The sequence below is a fragment of the Canis lupus genome, chromosome 2, assembly GCF_003254725.2.
Source record: "Canis lupus dingo isolate Sandy chromosome 2, ASM325472v2, whole genome shotgun sequence".
In the NCBI taxonomy this organism is placed as follows: domain Eukaryota; kingdom Metazoa; phylum Chordata; class Mammalia; order Carnivora; family Canidae; genus Canis; species Canis lupus.
This window is the reverse complement of record NC_064244.1, coordinates 64,404,256-64,427,393: the sequence shown is the minus strand read 5'-3', so window position 1 is coordinate 64,427,393 and position 23,138 is coordinate 64,404,256. Positions and strand designations below refer to the sequence as shown.

The 23,138-nt window shown below is 47.3% G+C and overlaps 1 long non-coding RNA gene across 1 annotated transcript in view; it reads right to left on the bottom strand.

The window, feature by feature from the left end:
• Positions 1 to 6,113: 6,113 nt before the first annotated feature.
• Positions 6,114 to 23,138, bottom strand: part of LOC125754144 (uncharacterized) — a 22,443-nt gene continuing 5,418 nt past the window's right edge. Inside the window, exons 2-3 of the long non-coding RNA XR_007407634.1 lie at positions 10,474 to 10,655; positions 6,114 to 6,296 (exon numbers count right to left, since the gene is read on the bottom strand). This is a non-coding gene — a long non-coding RNA (uncharacterized LOC125754144). The remainder of the gene's footprint in view (positions 6,297 to 10,473; positions 10,656 to 23,138) is intronic.

The window sequence follows — 23,138 nt, the reverse complement described above, 5'->3', positions numbered from 1 at the left end:
CACCACAATCAAGAAAGATTTATTCCTGAGTTTCAAGGGCGGTTCATTATTTGCAAATCAATCAACGTGATACATCACATCAATAAGAGAAAGGATAAGAACCATATGATCATTTCAATAGATGCAGAAAGAGCATTTGACAAAGTACAACATCCATTCATGATAAAAACCCTCAATAAAGTAGGTTTAGGGGAAACTTACCTCAACATGATAAAGACCATATACAAAAAACTTACAGCTAATATCATCCTCAATGGGGAAAGACTGAGAGCTTTTCCTCTATGGTCAGGAACAAGACAGGATGTCCACTCTCACCACTGTTATTTAGCACAGTACTAGAAGTCCTAGCCACAGCAGCCAAACAACAAAAAGAAATAAAAGGCATCCAAATTGGCAAGGAAGAAGTAAGACTTTCACTATCTGCAGATGACATGATACTCTATGTAGAAAACCTGAAGGACCCCACCAAAAAACAGCTAGAACTGATAAATTCAGTAAAGTCACAGGATACAAAATCAACATACAGAAATCTGTTGCATTTCTATATACCAATAATGAAGCAACAGAAAGAGGAATTAAGAAAACAATCCTATTTACAACTGTACCAAAAACAGTAAGATACATAGGAATAAACCTAATGAAAGAGGTGAAAGATCTGTACTCTGAAGACTATAAAACATTGATGAAAGAAATTGAAGATAACAGAAAGAAATAGAAAGACATTCCATGCTCATGGATTGGAAGAACAAATATCATTAAAATACCTATACTACCCCCAAAGCAATCTATATATACATTTAATAACCCCATCCAAATACCAAAAATACCTCCGTATTTTTCACAGACCTGGAACAAACAATCCTAAAATTTGCATAGAACCACAAATGACCCCAAATAGCCAAAGCAATCTTGAGAAAAAAGCAAAGCTGGAGGCATCACAATTCTGGACTTCAGGTTATATCACAAAACCATAGTAGACAAAAATAGATACACAGATCAACAGAACAAAATATAAAATCCAGAAATAAACCCACAATTATATGGTCAATTAACCTTTGACAAAGCAGGAAGCAATATCCAATGGGAACAAGACAGTCTCTTCAACAAATGGTGTTGGGAAAACTGGACAACAGCCTTCAGAATAATGAACCTGGACCACTTTCTTACACCACATGCAAAAATAAATTCAAAATCTATTAAAGACCTAAATGTGAGATCTGAAGCCATAAGAATCCTAAAAGAGAAGATAGGCAGGAACTTCTTTGACATTGGCCATAGCAACTTCTTTCTAGAAATGTCTCCTGAGGCAAAGGAAACAAAAGCAAAAATAAATTATTTATTTAAAATAAATAAATAAAAAAAAAAAGCTCTACACAGTGAAGGAAACAATCAACAAATCTAAAGGGCAACCTACAGAATAGGAAATAATATTTGCAAATGACATATTCAGTCAAGGGTTAATATCCAAAATATGTAAAGAATTTCTAAATCTCAACATTCAAAAAACAAATAATCCAGTTACAAAATGGGCAGAAGACATGAACAGACATTTCTCCAAAGCAGAGTTAACAGACTCATAAAAAAATGCCCCTTATCACTTATTATCAGGGAAATGCAAATCAAAACTACAAGGAGATATCACCTCACACCTGTCGTAATGGCTAAAATCAACAACACAAGAAATGAAGGTGTTGGCGAGGATGTGGGGAGAAGGGAACCCATGTGCACTGTTGATGGGAATGCAAACTGGTGCAGCCACGTGAGAAAACAGTATGGAGGTTCCTCAAAAAGTAAAAAGAAGAGAGCTACCCTATGATCCAGAGATGAACTATTGGGTGTTTACCAAAAGAATACAAAACATTAATTCAAAGGGATAATGCCCTCCTATGTTTATAGCAGCGTTATCTTCAATAGCCAAGATATGGAAACAGCCCCAGTGTCCATCGATTGATGACTGGATAAAGAAGATGTATACATGCAATGGAATATTACTCACCCATCAAAAGAATAAAATCTTGCCACTTACAACAACAGATGGAACTAGAGTATAATGCTAAGCAAGGTAAATCAGCCAGAGAAAGACAAATACCATATGATTTCACTCGCATGTGAAATTTAAGAAACAAACAAGCAGAGGGAAAAAATAAGAGAGGGTGAGAAAGAGAAAAAAAACAACTCTTAACTCTAGAGAACAAACTGCTGGTTACCAGAGGGGAGGTGGGGGGGGAATGGATGAAACAGGTGTTGGGGATTAAGGAGTGCACTTGTGATGAGCATGGGATGATGTATGGAAGTGTTGAATTACTATGTTGTACGCCTAAAACTAATATAACTCTATATACTAACCAACTAAAATAAAAACTTAACAATTTTTTCTTTAAGATTTTATTTATCTATTCATAAGAGACACAGAGAGAGAGAGAGGTGGAGACACAGGCAGAGGGAGAAGCGGCTCCATGCAGGGAGCCTAACATGTGACTCCATCCCAGGTCTCCAGGATCACGCCCTGGGCCGAAGGTGGCGCTAAACCGCTGGGCCGCCGGGACTGCCTTAAAATTTTTTTAATAAAAAAAAAACAAAAAAACAATGATTTCTGAAATTGATAAGTGCAGCAGGGAAAATACATCAGAGAGAGCTATTACAAAAGAGAGGTAATGGGGAGTAAGGAGCAAGATGGAGAGATCAGGAGAGGCCAAAATGAGACCCATATTGGTCTGGCTGGGAAGGAGCCAGCTGGAGAGATGCAGGGAAGTGTGCCCGAGGCAGAAAGGAGGGTGGGTGCAAAGGCCCTGAGCAGAAGGGAGCTTGGCCCACCTGAAGACCAGAATCAAGGTTTGTGTGGCTAGGGCTTAGTAATGGGCAGAAATGGGAGGTGAGGTCAGGATGAGCATAGCCAGATCATGAGGAGCTGGGGTTTTATTCTGGGTGCCGGCACCTTTATTTCCGGGTGATGGTGACATACTCCTACTCAGATAAAATAACATTCTCACCTTAGCAGATCATTTGGGTAGAAACCAGAAATGTACCCAGCAATGCAAAAAGATGAGGGGGTTCTATTTCTCAAGATTCCAAACATGGCACTTTGTTTTTCTAAAAAAAGGGGGGGAGGGGGGAGGGGGGAGAGAAAGCCAGCAAATATACAGAGCCCCAGATGGAAAGTAAAGGAGGGAGCAACACAACACACAAAGTGAAGAGCAGCACCAAGGCCAGAGCAGTTCATCCTGAGCTGAGAGGCTTGAGCGGAGTCGGGGCGGGGGGGTGGGGGGGGGGGGCTCACAGAGGTGGGGAGAGATATGTCTGCTCTTGGAGTTGGCAGGAAGACCAGCGGCAGGGCGTGTGGAGGAGAGTGGGGTCTGAAGGCAGATGTAAAGTTAATTGGCTGCTGTGGACTTCGTGTGACCCCATCGGCCTCTACCCTCCTAGGGAAACCTCAGTGCCAGGCCCAGGGAGGTCTTCCCAGACCTCTGTTTGGTACGTGGGCTGCTGTCGTGGCCATCAGGCTGTTGGAAGACTGAGTTCCCAGGCTTACAACAAGCCACACATCTCATCCTCAGCAGTGGCTGCCATGGTTTTTGGCAGTGGGAAAAACGCAAAGGAAGTTCATTTCTCTGTGGCAGCTACAGTGATGAGCAGAGAGAAGTAACTGAAAAGGTCAAACATGCCCTTCACCTACTCAGCTCATAAACCAGGGGGAAGGCTGAGCACTGAGACCTCAGGAGGAGAGTAAATCATCCCCCGTGCTGAGGCCTGTAGAGCTGGGGTCAGAGTCAGCCCATCTGGGGGGACAGCTCCATCTGCTCCAGCGCCCTGGGCCCTCTGGCTTAGCTTTCTGTACAGAGTGGGCTAGGAGGCACTCTGCCTCCAGAGTTTAAAGTCAAGACACCTTAGAGAAGCAGTATAGGGTTGGGCTGACTGCAGAGAATGGGCCCTGGACTCAATGATATCAATTCAAATCCTGACTGTCATTTTAACTTGAGGATGGCACCACTGAGGCTATAAACAACCAATAAGATATTCCAAAAGGAGTCCATCAGCACGAGGAAGGGGCTTGTTCCTCCCACTGTACCAATGCTAGAGGGCCACCCCAAGGTTTGTACCATGCTGAGAGAACAGATTCTCAACTGCCACTAAACCCTGAAGCAGTTAAGAGAGGCAGCAGCTTGAGTGTCTCAGGCGGGTCCCATGCTAACAGGTGCAAGTCAGCGCAGAGCCCAAAGGTAAAGTGTTAGTGGATTGCTTCCAGCATTATCTGGGACAGAGTGGGGTCATCATTCCTGAAAGGCCCTGAATAAAACCTCCAGGAAGTTATATCCCAACAGCCATCATAGTTTGGAGACCACGTCATTAAAACTATCCAATGAATTTAACTCTAGTTTTGTGCCCACCAAGCATTTGTCTGGTTTCAAATTAGTTTCCCATGTCATGTGCAATAGGGAGAGAAGGTGTTGACAGAAATGAGACCAACTAATTATTTCCCTTGGCAGGCATGTTTTTCATTAGTAAACCAACCTTTTAGTTAATTTCTCTCTGTCTCTGTCTCTCTCTCTCTCTCTCTCACACACACACACACACACACACACACACCTACACACACACACATTCAGAATGCCTCTCACTATATTCACAGTGGAGGGAGTTGAGGGGGTTATGAATTTCATCTTCCAGGTGTGGATTAAACCAAACACCAGGGGATATCTCGATGGTTCCAATCCCCAAGGTAAATGTCGCTGGCCCACAACAACTGCATCTCCTTTCTCCTCTTCTGTGCCTGCTCTACTCCTCCCTTCTTGGTACTTCAGAGCTCAACAGAATCAGGTCAGAGCTAGAAGGATTCTGAGAGTCTATTGAAAACAATGACTCCTGCTCTGAGGTTCACAGAAGTAGCACCGGGTTCTGTGAATTCTTGGCAAAAATTCAGAAAACCTAAGGGAATCCACACATTAGCCGATAATGAGGCCACACGGACTAACTAAAGCATCAGCCACCTCATTAAACCGGGAAGCTTAATACTGTTTTTATTGCACAATCACTTCTAAATGTCTTTTATTAATAAAATTGGGGAAATGAATTTGTTATTCCTTAATAAGTGCAGTGTATTTAGTTGACAAAATGATTACCAAGATAGGGATCAATGAGTGTTGAGAATACTAAAAGATACCCTTGTTCTACGAGGTTGGAAACCACCAAGGTACCACCCCACTACCAACCATTTTGTAAATGAAGAAGCTAAGGGGGAGAGCAAAAAACCACAGACTTTTATTCAAGCTTCAAATTTCCTTTAAACTTTTAGAATATTCTGTAACCCCATATAGCCAGTAGCAGCTATAGTAATTAGAGTTAATATCTCTAGAATCTGTTTGTTTCTCTTAATTCACTCAAACTTCGGTGAATAACTGGCTCTTGAAGTCAATATTACACAAAAGTATGAAATTGTCCTCTTTAGCTGCTACTTTTGGTAGAGAGGGGAAAGAAAAGGTTGGATTTTTTTTTAAGGGGGGAAAGGGGATGTAAAAAAAAAAAAAAACCCACACCTATTACACTAATAGTTTTTCTGCATTATTTAATGTCCACAACAATCTCATGGGGAAAGTATAATTTCCCATTTTACAGGTAAGAAAATTATCATTGGAGAGGTTTAAAGACTTTCCAAGGGAATATATGTTTAGAAGTAAAATCCAGGTCTAATGTTTGAGTCCAGGATCATTTCCACTACTCCGCTCTGTAAATCCCACTAGATTCAGCACCGTGGACAGAGGCAGAGTCCCTAGAGTCTTCACTGGGGAAGGGATGGGGGCAGAGTGGGTGGGAAGGTGGGTATTGAATCCCAGAGAAGAGCTAAAACTACAGAAATACCTGAACTAATAGGATTGGGTCAGGGCCAAGGAAGGGCCCATCATCATAATCCTTTCACATTCATATCAAACTGCTCTTTTTGGAACCGATTTCTAACCTTCCGCCAACTAGTTAAGCTAGGAAAAGCATTTTCATCTGTAAAATGCCATTCCCAGACTGCCACCCAGAGTTTTTATAAAGCAAAGGTGAATCAATGAATGGAAAAGTTATCTGAAATTCATAAAAATTCACTGTTAAAAAAAAACAACTGTAACAACCCCTCAAATTCCAGTGATTTAACATAACAGACCCTTAATTCTCATTTGTGTGTGCCCCAAGCAGGGATTCCTGATTGTCATGAAGCTCGCCTCCAAGAGTGATTCTGGTACCCAGGATCCTTGCTCCTTGTGACTCTGCCACCTTACATCATGGCTTTGAAGATCCTCATGTTTATCTGCATCAATCTAGAAGAGTAAAAATCATGAAGAATATCCAAGAAGATTTTTATAAGCCAAGTCTGGAAGTGGCACACATCCCTTCTGCTCACATTCTATTGGTTAGAACCCAGCTCATGGCTACACCTACCAGAAAGGGTCTGGGAAGTATAGTCTAGCTGTTGGTACAGGAAGATAAACAAGCTTTGAGGAACACAGAGCAGTCTCCCAATCTTGTACAAAGCTGAGAAATTGTCACAATTACGTGATTTTTAGCCCCATGCAAGAGCTTGAGAATGGGAATAAACTGAGGACCAATTTTATAAAATATTTTGACTACTGGGCTTTTACTGGATGCATGTGTGGGTAATTTTAGATTCCCTAAATGAGCATCTTGCATCCTTCCGTGGTAATTGATAATTGAGATTATCAAAAGCTAGAGTTGTTAGAACATTAGATTCTCCAGAAAGATCAATCTATCTATCTATCATTTATCTATCGCCTCCATATTCCTGGAGATTCTAATTCAACTACCAGGGAATTCTAAATCAGTGAACTTGGGAATGTGTTTTTAACATAAGGGAATTAAGACTCAGTTGCAAGTGACAGAAGTCCAATTCACATGGTCTTAAGCACCAAAGGAAATGTATTAGTTCATGAGACTGTGCCAGTGGTGGGACTACTTTGGGGCATAGATGGATATAGACATGAAGAGTCTCATCGGGTCAATCCCGCTCTCCATCTATCACCTGATCTCCTCAGTAAAGGATCCAGTTTTGGGCCATCTCCTGTCATGGGTCAAGGTAGCCATTAGCAGCTCCAGGCATATGTTTTTATGAACAGCCCCATGAGAACTACTCTCTCAGTAAAAGTCCCATAATTTATCCCTTTGGCACTAATTGTCCTGGTTTGGATCCCATGCCTGTTCCTGAAGCAATCACTGTGACAAAAAAAAATAATAATATCCTCTGATTGTCCAGGCCTGGGTCATGAGACCATCCTGAATCTGAAGGTAAGGTTAGACCCATATCACAAACGTAGACCAGTGGGCAGCAGGGGTAGCTCCTGAAGAGAGAATGGGGGCAGGGAAGGGATGTTAGGCAAGCATCAACAACAGGATTCTCATACACTAAGTTGTAGGAGGCTCCAAGAGAAGTGGGAGCTCTGAGCTTGGGACTCCCCACAGGACTGTGGGAAGGAGCAATCCCTCAGACCTGCATAAGGGCCTCCACTCACCAAGCTGCTCGATGCCTTCCACCCACCCCATCCCAGACCCTCTGTGGAGTTCCCCATGCTTGAACACATGAAGCTGGTGTGACTCTCAGACTTTCTTTGTCAGAAGGCCAGGAATCTACTTGGCCCTTTCACCCAGACCCTCTCAGTGGCCCTACCCCCAGCAGGCTTGCCCCTCCCTGCCCCCAGCCAAGGCCTAGTGCTTGATTACCAACAACACTGAGGACTTAAGCTAATAATGACTTAAAACAGAGATTTCTGACTTCAGGCTTATGGGCAACAGAGGACCCATGAACTCCTAAATATGAATTCAACATTCTGTGTGTATGGACATAATGTATGTGAGTGTTTCTCCTCCTAATCAAGGGAAAAAATTCACAACTTTCTTTAAATTACCTAAAGACACTTAACCTAAAAAGGACTTAAGAACCACCAATGTCAATTGTGGCTTCTCTGGGCATCTGTTTCAAGTATTTAGTGGTGCAGTTTCATGTTCTGTAGTACTTATTCTGGAGAAGCAGGAAGCTATGGGCCAAATTGAAATGATGCTCTTAGATCAGTATTTCCTGAAATGGGCTCTCTGGAAGATAGGTTGATGTGATTTTTTTGTCTAGCAAGAGAAACAAAAATATCTTCATGTTCAAATAAGTTGGGGGAATGCTGGGTGAAACAGACTTCTTTTCTGCAGGACTTGTCATAATGTTCTTTAATGTTCTAATATGTCAAGTGACTCTCCAGGAGGGGTTGTAGCAGGCACCGTTTCCCAGACTGACTTACCACAAGCAGTCTTGTATGGGGCTTTGCTATGTTTGCAGCATCCTGTTAAACATTTCCCTGAAAAGGACTCATGGGATTAGCCATTTGGGAAGCCCCTTGTCCTCAAGGCATGTATGTTTGTAGTAGCAGCTTTGAGTTTGTGCTGTGAAGGGATCTGGGAGCAAGCATGGAAAGGCTTCAAAAGGGGCAATATTTAAGAGAAATCGTTCTCTGTTCTTTGCCTGAATTAGAACAAACGAGGTGTCAAGATGTTTGCGAGGCTCCATGGCATCTCTGTATCTGTGAGCTGTGGAGTGTCAGGTAGAAAGAGCAAGGGGCTGGGGTCAGCATGCCTTGGGCAGACTCCTGGCTCTGCCACTGACTGACTATGTAATTAAGGCATGGGCTTAACCCCTCTGAGCATCTGCCAGTTATCTGTAAAAGGATCTGATGGGAGGATTAAATGAGATCGGGTACTGAATGTACAGTGTCTGGCACACAGAAATGCTCCTCCATAGCAGCTGAGGCAAAAAACTGTCTTGGTTCTTTACCCTTTGTTCTGGAGGCTCCAGGAAATTCTCCCATTGTTCTTACCTCCCTTATCCTCTTGCCTCAACCATCTCTCACCTGCTCTTGACAGCTCCCCACTCTCTCCTCCTCGAGCTGCTTTGCTTATGCTCCAGACATGTCCAAATGCTGCTGACCCTCTTCCCTGCCCTCTTGGGGCAGCTGGGGTGATGGCAGCTGGACCATGACCTCCAAGGCCAGCAACTTTCCATGTGCCCCAGAAACTACCCTGGCACCACCTTGGGCTGAAAAACCACATGGAAATGGATGCAAAGGCCACACTATTTGCTGATGCTTGCAGACTGTCCTTAAGGTCACCCTTTGTGGTATGTCACCAAAAGCCAACAACTCCACGCTGCGTCTACTCTATCAGAGCTTGTTTCTATCTGCATCTGTCATCGCTGATTGCATTTGAATGGGTTTAGTCTCTATTTTAAATAAAAGATTTATGCCTTAGCTGTCAGAGCCTGCTTTTATTTGAAAATTTAATCTTGTTTCTAGGAGTCTAGATTAACTTATTAGATTTAAGCGTCCCTTGTGTGTCTCTGAGAGAAAAGGAGTACATTCTCTCCTCTACATACGGCCCTGCACACACCATACAGTGGAAGCTAAGAGCTGCATGGCCTTCACTGTCAGCGAACCAAAGCAGGATAGATGCCCCTCCTGGACAGCTTTCTTTGGTTACCTCGGGTCCAGGGAGTGTTTCTCCGGTCTCTGGGCCAGCTTCCAGGCCGTTCCCTCCAGTGTCTGTCTTCCCTACAAGTGCACCCCACCAAACTTGCCCATTCTTGGGGGCTTTGAGGAGGCTCCCCACAAGGCCCCAATGGGAGAGCAATCTGTCAGCCTTGGCTGTGCCAAGGAGTTCCAAGTTTCCTTCACATCTGCATTGTATCTTCTACCCCTGTCAAGGCTCTCACCTTACTGGATGGACCATGGAGTCAGAAGACCCGGTTTGAGTCTCAGCTCAGACCTTAGGCAAGCCACTTAACCCCCTGACCCTTGGTCTCCTCATCTGAAAGATGGAGATAATGTAATGCCCATCTCATAGGTTGCGGTATCACTGAGTGAGGAAATGGGGAGAAGCTCTTGAGAGCTCCTCTCTGTGACCTTGTCACTATTTCAGTGTGTACGGGGTGTGGGGTGTACCATGATCCCCTTTGGAGGTAAGGATGGGACAACCAAAGGGAAGAGTGACTCGCTCAGGATTGCAATAAGGTAAACAGCAAAGCCAGCCCAGGACCAGTAATCTAGACCTCCACCCAGTGCCACAGGCTCTTCTCTCCTTCTCTCACCCCACCCCACCTCACCCCCACCCTTTGCCTCTCTCTATCTCTCCCCTCCTTTCTTCCTCTCTCTCTCTCTCTCCAATGGATTCAGTTGTGTCCCACTGAAATTCATATGTCGAAGCCCAATGTGACTGCATCTGTTTTCTGGGAGAGGGTCTTTAGGAGGTAATTAAGGTTAAATGAGGTCCTGAGGATGCGGCCCTAATCCAAAAGGACTGGTTGCCTTATAGGAATAGGAAGAGCTGTCTGTCTCTCTCTGTCCCCCATGCTCCCCCACACACCTACACGCACTGAAGAAAGGCCTGTGAGCACAAGGTGGGAAGGAAGCCACCTCAAGCCAAGAGAAGACGCAGAATGAAACCTACCTTGCTGGCACTTTGACCCCTGGACATCCTTGCCTCCAGAATTGTAAGACATTTCTGTTGTTTAAACCAGCCAGCCAGGGGCGCCTGGGTGGCGCAGTGTGGAACATCTGCCTTCAGCCCAGGTCCTGATCCCAGGGTCCTGGGATCGAGTCCAGCATCAGACTCCCTCTGTCTCCCTCTCTCTGTCTCTCATGAATAAACAAATAAAATCTTTAATTAAAAATAAAATAAAATAAATAAACCAGCTGGCCTATGGTATTTTGCTGTGAAGGCCCAAAGAGACCAATGCACTCGGTGTCTGTCTCTCCTCCTCACCCACCAGCTGTCCCTGACTTTCCCGTAGCACTCCCGCCATCTGCTGGTCAGTCTTAAGATAGCAGACAAGTGCCGGTCTCAGGGAGGCGGGGCCTCCTCCAGGGCAGACACACACACACACACACACACACACACACACACACACACACACACACTCAGCAGCCAAGGAGGAGAGCTGAGATGGCTTCTCACTCCCCTTCGTTTGTCCTCTCTCATACCCTGTAACCTGACATACCTCAACTCCTGACATGAACCCTTATTTTTCGTTATAAGCTCCTTAGAGTGGGGCACCTCGGTGGCTCAGCCCTTTGGGCATCTGCCTTCACCCAGGGTCATGATCTCAGGGTCCTGGGATCCAGCCCTGCATCTAGCTCCCTGCTCAGCAAAGAGTCTGCTTCTCCCTCTCCCTCTCGCTCTCGAATAAATAAAATCTTTTTTAAATTTTTTGAAAAAAGCTCCTTAGAGTCAGGGCCACAAGTGACCCATCTCTGTCAACCCTCATTCCCACCTACTAACTGCCCCGGCACACAGTAGGTGCTCACTAAATGCTCCTCACATGACAAAGGTAAGAGACTTCCTTTTAGGGATTTCATTCATGGCCCCTAACTTTGGGGGCCTGGGACTAAGGAACAGCTCTTCCTCCTGGTGGGATCCCATAGCACCACACTCACATGAGCTCACACCCAGACTCTGGCCCCCATGTGCGGCACCAGGTGCCCACCTGGCTGGATCAACAGGTCATGGACGAGGAGCACCGTCTCCCGTCTCATTAGAACGGCCTCAAACCCAGCTCTGCAGGCCAACCCTTAGCGGGGACATGTGTCTCCTGGTTTGTCACTTGGCAAAACAACTCGAAGGGAAGGAAGACACAGTGACTGTGTCTATAAGTCAGCTGCCTCAGCCTCAGAAAGAACTGTTATCTGAGGGGGCTAATTAAGATGAATCTGCTCAATGGGGGAAGAAGCTCCAGCTCCAGCTTTCCAACTTAGAGGCTCCTCTACGACTCCAGTTGCTTAATCAGCCCAGAGTGGCTGGGGAGAGGAGACTCCCGGGCCCAGTGCGCTCAGCCAGGCCCCACTCATCCCCACCAGAGCCAGGACTGGGTGAGGAGGTGAAGCGCTTCTTTGGGGAGAGGATTTAAGGGGGCACCACAGACAGGCTCATGGCAGGTGCTAATTACCCACACCTCCTTTCGCCTCAGACTCTTGCGTGGCTCAGCACAGTGCCGATCCTGATCTTGTCTTTCACATGTTGACAGTTTATTCATCACGGACTTTTTTGCATGAGTTGTGATTTTTATAAAATATTATAGAAATGAAAATGGGGACTTAAACAGTATCTGTACACTCACGTTCATAACGGCATTATTTATAACAGTCAAAAGGTAGAAAGCACCCCACATGTCCATCGATGGGTGAGTGGATAATCAAAATGTGGTATATCCACAATCAAATAGGATTCCACCTTAAAAAAAGAAGGAAGTTCTGACCCCTGCTTCCAAATGGACAAACCCGGAGAACATCATGCTAAGTGAAATAAGCCAGACACAAAAAGACAAAGACTGTATGATGACGTTCCTAGAGTAGTCGACGTCATAGAGACAGTAAGCCGAATGGAGGTTGCCTGGGGTTGGGCCCAGGGTTGGGGGAGCAGGGAATATGCAGTCAGTGTTTCATGGGGATAGAGTTTCAGTTGGGGAAGATAGGAACATTCTGGAGATGAATGGAGGGGATGGTGTGACTGAATTGAACACCACTGGACTACACACTTAAAGATGGTTAAAATGATCAGTTTTATAGTATATTTTACCATAATAAAAAATTGCATTAAAATATTATTGAGCCTACTTGCCGAGCTTTTTGGCACCCTCTGAAATTATATGCCTGAGTCCAGAGCCTCTGGCCTCACCCTTGCCTGACCCTGAATGCTTCACATTGTCCCCATTTTACCAACAAAGGAACCCAGCCTGGGGGATATTAGGGATTAACAGCCCTGCTCAAGGTCCCCTAGAAGATTATTCGTGAACCAGGAAGTCAAAAGCCAAGGCCCTGGCTTCCAGCTAAGGACTTCATTCAGTACAGCTCCCCTTGCCTGCCAGGTGCTTCCAGGGAGCTCTGGAAGGTACCACCATCCTGCCAGAGTCAGCTGAACCTGGGGTGAAGTCTTACCCCACAAATAAGGGGCTCAGTGGACCCAGCCCCAGCCCACCCTCCTCTTATGGAGACCCCTCATCTGAAGCTACTATTCCCCTTGCAGACAAATCTCTAGGCAGAGGGCAGGGCCATTGGGCAGATAGTGTAGGCGAAGGGGCCAAGTCTATTTTCACACTCCCTAGCTACGTATGCCAATGGCTGCTACTTTTCCCCCAGCATCTATGCCCCCTCCTGCCCAGTAACAGAATCCAAATTTAGCTGGACACAGGCTACCTAGAAAAAAGCATTCATTTCCTAGTTTCCTTGCTAGCTGGATGTGCTGACACACTTTAGATGTGGCCCCAAACCTGGAAGCCAAAGCATCATGTGCACATTTGAAGATGTGACCTTACAGAGAGTGGCACCCCCTTTCTACTCCCTCCTCCCTCCTGTTGGCTGGAAGACCAGGTGTGATGGCTGGATCCTGTGCTGCCATATTGGAGGCTGGCAGGCCCAGGATAAAAGGGGGCTGGGTCCCTGACTGGGGCAAGGCCAGAGCAGCCCTGGAAGCCCCATACACACAGGTCCAGTTCCCAGCAGGACATAGGCCACGAGTGAGCTGCCCCAGCCTCCCTCTCCACAGGACAAGTCCTCTCTCTCCATGTAGATCACACCTCAGCCCCTACTGGTCATTTCAGCAACACTTCCTAATGAATTATTTTCACAGGAGTCTAAGATGAAGGGTCCTTCTGGGAACCCAACCTACAACATTCCTCCCTTCACAGCTTGTATGATATAGGCCAGCAGGGAGGTAATATAGCTGGGCCTAAGGGCCTGCCCTGGGCCATCAACTTGCACACTTCTATAAATGACAGAGAAACTTCTATCAAGCTTAAGTCACTGGTGCGTGAACCTGGGCAAATCCCTTGACCTCTCTGGCTTTAAGTTTCATTTCTGTAAAATGCAGATAAAGCCAAGTGAGAAAATGAACATGAATGCATTCTGTAAGGGGTAAGAGGTTACAGACTGAGTATTCGTACCCCCAACCTCCAAATTCATATGTTGAAATCCTAACCCCCAATGTGACAGCATTAGGAGGTGGGGCCCTTGAGGAGTTAATGAGGTCAAGATGTGATTAGTGTCCCTATAAGAACACAGGAGAGCTGGGTTCCTCTCTGCTCTCTAGTATGTCAGGACACGGCCAGAAGACAGCCGTCTGCAAACCAGCCAAGAGGGCTCTCGCCAGAGCTCGAACAAGCTGGCACTCTGATTTGGGGCTTCCAGCCTCCAGAACCGTGAGAAATACATTTCTGTTCTTTAAGCCACCCAGTCTATCGTATTTTTGTTACAGCGACCAGAGCTAAGACAAGGCACTTGTTTGTATTATCTGGTGAGTGGCCAGTCCCAAAACCAAGAGCTCCCCCAAAGATCAATGATCAACTGCAAGCCCCAGATATTTGCTTTATTCCCAGAAGTTCTGGCTGAGAAATCGGGTCCCTCAGACTTTGTTACAGGGAATGTGACCTGAATGTTGTCTATTCAGAGCACAGCTGTGGGGACCAGCCTATCGGGAAGTGGCTGAGGACCTGCCACCACACTTCCAGTCCTCACCACATCCCCCACACACCCCATCCTGGGGCCACCTCGGCCCCTCACCCCACTCTGCCGACTGCCTAGCACCTCTCCCCTCCAGATGAGGGAAAAAGGACAAGACCCTGGAAAAGTCTCCCTACAGGAACACAGGCAGGTGTGAGCCCTAAGGGTGAAGGCAGGGAGAAGGCAGAGGAGGGTCCTGGGGGGAGAGATGGCCAAGGGAGCTGATGGTCAGGAGGCAAACAGGCAGCTTCCTCCTGAGTCCTCACCAGAGACCAAAGCAGTCCAAGCACTTTTCCTTCTATGTTCCTTATTCCCAGCAAGGAGACAGGTTCAGAGAAGGCAGCCAGTTTGCCCATGGCCACACGGCAGCCAGAGAGACTGCGTTGACGCGCCTTAAACATCCCTCAGACTTTGGAGAACATTCTGGACCCTTGGGCCCTTTAGCGATAGACTTAGGGGCAATGTGAAGGGACACCTGACTTTTCCCAGCTGTGACCTGGCCCTTAGGAGAGGATCTGGACAGATGTTGGGGCCGAGGCAGAGCAACTTCCCTGGGGTCCGACACGCCTCCCCTCACAGATGTGGACAACACATGCCCGTCCCAGAAACGTAGACTGGCTCAGTGGAGGGGACGCATATGTGGGCCCGCTCCCCTCTTCTGGTGCTAGCACCCCAGGATTGCTTTGGAGAGCCAGCCCTCCTCACAGGAGACATTTTGAGTCCTTCATCGAGGGTCCCACCCCCACTTCTTGGCAGAGGGGTGGTCATGTAATGGTGGCCCAGACAGTTAGCTCTGTTTCCCCTGGACCTTCAAGCAGAGGGACACACAGACAGCATCGGGGTCTGCCTGCATCTCAGGCTCCCTAAGACCTAATTTTCTACCTCTTCCTCCTACTCTGAGAGCTACTCCAGATCCTTCCAATAGATGCCTACCTGGTTCAAGTTAGCCTTGGCTCCCAACCCAAGCACCTTCTGGATAACCCAGCCAGGCCCAACAAAGGGAGACTCTCAGGGCTCGGGAGTTCCCAGCAGGGCACAGGACACAAGCCCTCCAGCTGCCGCCCTGACCTGCCCCGCCTCTCAGGGCAACACTCCCCAGACCCCACTTGTCTTTTCTGGGATTTTTAATGAATCACTTTCATAGGAACCCTGGATGCAGAACTATTCCTGGGAACCCAGCCTCCCCATGGACTTTCACAGGCCTTAAGATGTCCAGCCAGCAAGCCGCACAGATGGCCAGAGGCCCGTGAGGTCTCCCACCTTGCCCCAGTGAGAGATGACCCACCCCTGTGGGCCCTTGCTTGCCCTGCTGCCTCCTGGCCTCATGCTAGTGCCCGCTCACTCCAGCCTCCTCCCCTTGGCAGGCACCCCAGGCGCCCCTGCCATCCTAGGACCCCTCCCAGAGCCACAACGTCTCCCTTCTCTTGTTCACCCTTTGGGTGTGAGTTCCAGCAACACCTTCTCAGTGAGGCCCCCCAGGACCCCCAAAAGATGGAACTCTACCTCGCCCCACCACCACCACCCCAGGCCTGCTTGAAAGCAGTGCCACCAGGGCAAGACAGGGTGGAAGGGGTCATCCCTGCAGGCTATATTTTGGAATCAGAGGTGAAGGGCGAAGATGGTAGAGAAAGCCCCTGTCGGCGGGAAGAGAACCAGCCAAGGTTGGTGGCGACTCAGGGACCTGAGGCAGCGTGGAATTAAGGAGAGAGAGAAGAGAACTGGGAAAGATGAGCTGGAGCAGACGGTGGGGGGTGTGAGAGCCAGGTAAGGACGGTAAGGACATAGGAGTTTCTCCTGTGAGGTAATCGGACATCCAGGGCCGACATTAAAGACAGCACAGTCTCGGTACTTGCGGTCCTGCAAGGTCACCATGATGGGCAGAGCCAGAGACCCGAGCGGGCCAGGCCCCGGAGCATGACAGAGGGTAAAGTGGCAGCTCAAGGGGGGCCAACTGAGGGCACTGCGGGGAGGCTGCTCCTCCTGGAGCTGCTCCTCCCAGCTCCATGTCCTTGCAGAGCGCAGTAGAAGGCAGTTCCAGCCTGTCTTTCTATCCCCCTGGGAACCCCAAGGCCTCTCTTAGGGGAGGGGACGAGAGGGGACGGGAGGGGTTGGAGCACCCCAATCCCTTCTAAGGGCATTGGCCCTTTATCTCTCCGGAGGCAGTAGCCCTCTGCTTTGTAAGCTAATGCTATTATATTAGGATTTTTCAAGTGCTTATTGGGTTAGGAAACGTTCACATTGATTAATCCTTGCCACAACCTGGTCGGCGGCGGGGGGGGGGGGGGGGGGGGGGGCGCTTATAGGTGTGGTTATGAATCCTAGATTTTACAGGGAAGGACACCGGGCCTGAGAGGTTGGAAATCATGTCCATGGTCACCTGGGGCCCATCAGTGGCAGGGCCATGACTCAATAGCGCTCTGGCTCTACCGCAGACCTGACCAGGTACCACAGTGCCTGAAACGAAAGGGGGCTCATCATCCGCACACCACAGAGCTGTCCCCAGACCTGCCCAGTCCCTGTGGCCAGCTCCCTCCCCGCCTTCCTGAAGTCCCATCAACCCCCCCACCCCCAGCGCTAACAGTGGCTCCAAAATCCTGACAGCCTCTGCTCCCTTCCAGCCCCCTCCAGCCCCACCCTACACCCCTATCCACAGCCCCCCACAGTGATTACCATGTCTTCACCCTCCACCCCGGGGCCCCTTTCAACTGTTTCTCCTAGAAGCGTTAAGCAGGAGAGACAGCTGGGAATCTGCTCTGCAACCTGCTTGGGACGGCCACACTGGGGCCACCCAGGCCTCCCGCTGCCACCGCCGCCCAAAGGCAGACATTTGGAGCTTCTCAGCCGACTCCAGCAGAGAATTCGCCGCACCGTCACCGACTGCCATCATGCTGTGATTAGTTAATCACTAAGTGCATGGGGCTTTTAATTAACTGCCAGCCCCGCGCAGGCGGGCAGCTGTTCCACGAACCACATCAGCTCGTGGCTCCCCCAGTCCGAACCGATGGAACACTTCCATCCCGCAACTGACGCTTGGATATTTTGATGCTTCAGGGATGGCAAATGCCACTGCTGCAGCCCTGACGGGAGCTGCCAGCTACAGGAAGGAGAAAAGAAGGCCGGCGGTCAGTTGGGGTGGGGGCAGCATCAAATAAGGGCGAAAGGGGGAGTCTGCACAAGATCTGTGACTGTGCAAATGTGTCATCTATCTACCTATAGATGAAAAGTAACTCAACTCAAATAAATGTAAGGCACAAAAAGCAAACCTATAGGTGCCACGTAACCAAAAAGTATGAGACTTCAGGCATGGCTGGATCCAGGGGTGCAAGTGAAATCACCAGAGCAGCAGCAGTTGCATCCTGGGTGAGTGAAGTGCATACCAGGAGCTCACATGAGGCATGAGCAAGATAGCAATGTTGTGGCTTCTCCAAACAGGGATTTCTCTTTCTTCTTTCTGATTTAGCTATTCCCTCCCACCTCTGGGCTTCCAACTAATTCTGGCCCTATTTCTATCAGAGTCTTACTAAATTTCATTTTAACCATTTGTTCACGTGTCTGTGTTGCCTGATAGATCAAGATTCCCCAACCCTCGCACTGTTAGCATTTGGTGTTGGATAATCCCTCAGTGCAGGAGCTGTCCTGTGTGCTCTAGGATGTTCAGCAGCATGCCTGGCCTCTACCTGCTAGATGTCAGTAGCACCACCTCTCCTGCTTGTCACCACCAAAAATATCTCCAGACATCACTAAATGTCCACAGAGGCAAACGCCGCCCCCAGGGGAGCCCCTGCAAGAGACGCTGAGGCGTAGGGAGTGTTACATCCATGGGCACAGGGCCTGGGGCCTGGGACCTGGTGGGCTTCCCAGGTGACTTAGGTTGGGGGGTGGGGGAAGCCGGTGGGGGGTGCAGAGAATACATGGAGGGCCTGACAGCACATAGTCTCTGTGCAGGACGGAGGTCTACCTGTGTGATGTGTGCCCCATCTCAAGAGGGAAGATGCTAACCCTGTCATACCACATCATTCATTAAACAGACCAGAAATCTGATTTTGTTTATGACATGCCCTGATTTCCAAAATACTTACACAGGCTGAATGAAATACATCTGCAGGCGGAATATCGCCTGCACCAGTTTGCAACCCCTCCCTGAGTCCTATTCCCTCTAAGACTACAGAGGCCAGAGGGCAAAACCAAGGTTACACAGCCAGGAAGCAGGGCCATGGGGCCCCCTCCTGGGCCTCTGGCTCCCTGACCAGCACAGTCTCCCCAGCCCCATGCTGCTCAGGGCACCCCCAGAGCCATCCAGGGCCAAGGCCTGGCCCCTGGAAAGCCCTGGAGCCTCCTTGAGGCCCTGCAGAGTGAAGGAAGGACATTCTCAGGCCGCAGGAGACTGCAGGGCTCTGAATATGTAAATCACAGCCCACTCCACAGCACATCCATCCTGTGGCCTAATTGAGACATTTGCTTGGAGTGTCCTGGAAAACTAGGGCAGATGTGGCGTTCTGAGAATAAGAGCCACCCTCCTCGGACAGCCTGCCGAGACTGGGGACCAATGGCTGTTCTCTGGAACTTGGACCAGCCACAGGGAAATAGTTTTTGCTAATAAGACTATATATGTGTGTGTGTATATATATATATATATTTTTTTAATGGCCCTTGAGTACTGCCATGATACTGGGTATTAAAATGGCAGAAAGGAGGGCAAAGTGAGAACACACAGCTAGCCCATCTCTACAGAAACGATGTAGCACCAAGTGGAAAAACCTGCTGATTTGCCCCCATATGTCCCTGCAGCCTGAGCTGTGAGGTTGCAGGTGTATTCAAAGTTTTCCTGACCCTGGAAGTTTCCTCAATTTGCAGTTTGTCTCACTAAGTATCACTTGGTGATGGGAGTGAGGGGAACACTGTCCCCCGCTCTACCCTAATATCCCCCCATGGCTTTGTTCCTTTCTCAAAACCCTCAGCCCCAGCCCAGGCCCTATTCTGGACTCGGGATGCCAGCTTGCCAGCAACAGTGCTCTATTTGATGCTGCCTCTATATATATGTATGGATTCTTCTGGGTGTTTCTCTGGCTCAGCCTGCCCACTCTCCTCCTCACCAGCCCCCATTTCTGCTTACATCACTCAGAGGTACCCAGCCCCTTGGAAGCATTCAAGAGCCGCTTGTTGAATGAATAAATGAATGAATGAATGAGCTCTAAAACAGCAGAGCACCTCAACATCTTCCTTCTCTGGCTCTGAGCTAATTCTCCACTCCCTGTCCTCACGCTTCCACTCTTTTCTTTTTTTTTTTTCACGCCTCCACTCTTAACACACAGGTTGTTTCCTCCTCCCCACCCACCTGCAGCCCTTGGCAGCTGCCTGTTCCCTCCAGGTGGATGCCACTCCCCTATTGTCGAAGGCTCTGATTCCTTCAAGCTTTCTCGTTTTTCTTGATGGAATGTCCTCTGACACCCCCCCCCCCCACCAGCAGACTTCACAATGCCCTCTCTTGTTCCTGTAGCACATTTTCGTGATGCCACTCTTGTACCATTACCATCTCCCCTATATTATTAGCTATCTGTTTCACATGAAAGATTTGTATTGCAAGTAAGAGAAAACACAATTGAAGCTCATTAAAGGTCTGAAAAGCTCAGACAATGGCTCCATTTCTCGGTGAGTCCCTTGGCTCTGCTCTGCTCTGCTCTCTGAACGGCATTCATCTTCACCATAGCTTCCCTCCTCATCAGAGCAAAATGACCACCACCATTCTGGGCTTCACATCCAAATAAATGCCCCACTATTCCCAAGAGGAGGCTTTTTCCTCACATTGCCAGCAGAAGCTCCCAATTCTATGCCTATTGGGTCCCTCTTGTATCAATCACTCCAGCCTGGGGAACGCAGGGTATCAATTTCCACTCCAGAAGAGGGCTTCAAGAATATAGACACTGATTTCTACTGCAGATTTGGGGATAAGAATCCAGAGATGAGGAGGCCCCGATGTATTATCCATTCACTCACTCACTCACTGACCTACTCACTGTATTGATGCCTATTTATCATTGCCACCCCCCCATACACACACAGTCCCTCCTCAATGGGGACAGACCATATGACTGTACACCACCACCACTATCCCAACCACCCTTAATTGGTTACAATTAATTATTTCATTGGTTCTTAATGGGGTGGTTCCATTCCCTAAGAGGCATTTAGAAAATTTGAAGGATTGCCTTCTATTTTAGTTGTGACCAAGCATTAAAATATTGAGATAGACCCAAGGGGAGACTGTATGTTTTTGAAAAATTTCTCTTTTATACTGGTTTCGAGGATTATAGTAACTTTTAAAAATACATGTGTGCAAACAGGTTAAGTTGTATATGAATTGTATGTCAAGATGGTAAAGGGGATCTTAACAGAACATATAAGAGTGTATTGGCAGAAGACTTCTGTCAATGGCTGATTAAGGAGATAATGAGTCCTCTTCCCTAAAAGCAATAATAAAGCTGGACAAAATTGATCAAAACAACCATGTCGCACACTGGACACCAACCAAAGGCATACCACAATGGGAGAAGTGTTTGTGCTTGAAAGCTAGAAATTTGGGCAATAACAGTGAGAATCTGTGGCATTCTCTCTTCCTAGCTCCCAGCAGACAGCTTCCGCTAGTGTGGAGAAGTTTCTCTGCTTTGGTTACAAGGGGATCGCTGGATTTGGGGCAGTAGGCAGCACCCGCTCTTGGCAGCCTTATAGGTTTAAATGAAAATCTCCAAGGCGGAAACGCAGGAGGGCCAGCAGCTCCCCCAGATTCAGGTTGCCAGTTGTGGGGGCAAATATATCCCTAGCTAAACTTGCAAGCATGCACTGTGGAAACTAGAGAAAGCCCAACCCAGCCACACCCTCCTGGCTAATCCCTAAGCTGTGCATGTGCACAAAGATGGGAATGAGTCCAGCAGAAAGTAAACGGTAGGAAACACATGAAAACGGCCTGCATTTGGAGTGTGCTCTTGTTAATCAGCTGCTTCTAAAATGACTCCCACTGACCCTCACCTCCTAGGATTGGTGCCCTGTGTAATCCTTACTCTGGGTGAGGCCTGCACATAGTGATCAGCTTCTTCTAAACAGAACATAGCAGAGTGATGGGTGTCACTTCTGAGGCTAGGTTATAAAAAAAAATGACTTCCGCCTCACCCTCATTCTCCCTCTGGTTCCTCTCCCTTGCTGCTCTGATGAAGCAAGCTGCCATATTGTGAGCCTCCCTATGGAGAGTCACATGTCACAACAGCCAGTGAACGTGGCATTCTGCCAACAGCCAGTGAAGAACAAACGCAGTTCAGTGACCTGCAAGCAACCCAGGCCTGCCGACCACCAGATCGGATTGGAACTTGGAGAAAGATCCTCCTCCAGTCAAGCCTCCAGATGACTGCAACTTGGCCAACACCCTGATTTTAGCCTGAGTCAGAGGACCTGGCTAAGTTATACCCAGAATCCTGACCCATGGAAACTGCAAAAATCAATGTTTTTGTTTTAAGCCACTAAACTTTGGGATGATTTGTTATACAGCAATAGGATGACTGACACAGCTCCCCTCCCCACACACAGATTCCTCAGCAAAGGACAGATAGCTTAGTGGCTTGAGGTATTTGAGCACAATCTATGTCCAGTCAGATATGTGGACATGGAAACAATGCTTAGGAAGCCAGACTAAAGTATAAAAAGAAAAATTAAAAAAAAAACTAATCAGAAACTTCAATTGCTTCACACCATGAGGAAGACAGGATTCCCAGATTCCTATGACAGGAATTGTCTGATTCACAGAGTCTGGGTAAGTTATTAAATAAATAAACACAGGGAAAAAAACAGCAATGATAAACCTGGCAGGAATCAGAATCCAAAGTTGCTACAATATTTTTTAGTGTCCAGTTTTCAACAAAAAAATTACAAGATATGCAAAGAAATAGGAAAGTCTGAGACATACTCAGAAAAACATCTGTCAATAGACACCGTCTCTGAGTTTTCTCAGATGTTAGATTTAGCAAACACCTCAAATAACTACTTATAAATATGGCCAAAGAATTAAAATTAATGATGCTTAAAATTTTAAATGAAAGTATGACAACAATGAATAAACATAAATTCTAAATAAGAGGACAAATTATTTTTCAAAACAGGGAAATTCTGGGGTTGAAAAGTAAAATTGAAATGAAAATTATACTATAAAGATTCAACAAAAGATTATATTAGGAAGAAAGAATTAGTGTACTTGGAGATAGATTGATAGGAACTTTCTAAGATGATAGAAATTATCTTAGAAAAATCTAAGAACAGGGAAAAATTATTGAATAAAAATAAACAAAACTTTAGAGCACAGGGGCACTTGGGTGGCTCAGTTGGTTAGGCATCTGATTCTTGGTTTTGGCTCACGTCATGATCTCAGGATCATGAGATCGAGCCCCTTGGCAGGCTCTGCACTCAGTGGGGAGTCTGTTTGAGAGTCTCTCCCTCTGCCCCTCCCCCCATTCATGCTCTCTCGCTATCACTCTCGGTATCAAATTTTTTAAAGCTTAGAAAAAAGAAAACTTTAATTTTTTGTCCCCCCAAAATGGGACATTAAGCACATCAACAGATATGTAATGACTGTTCCAGAAG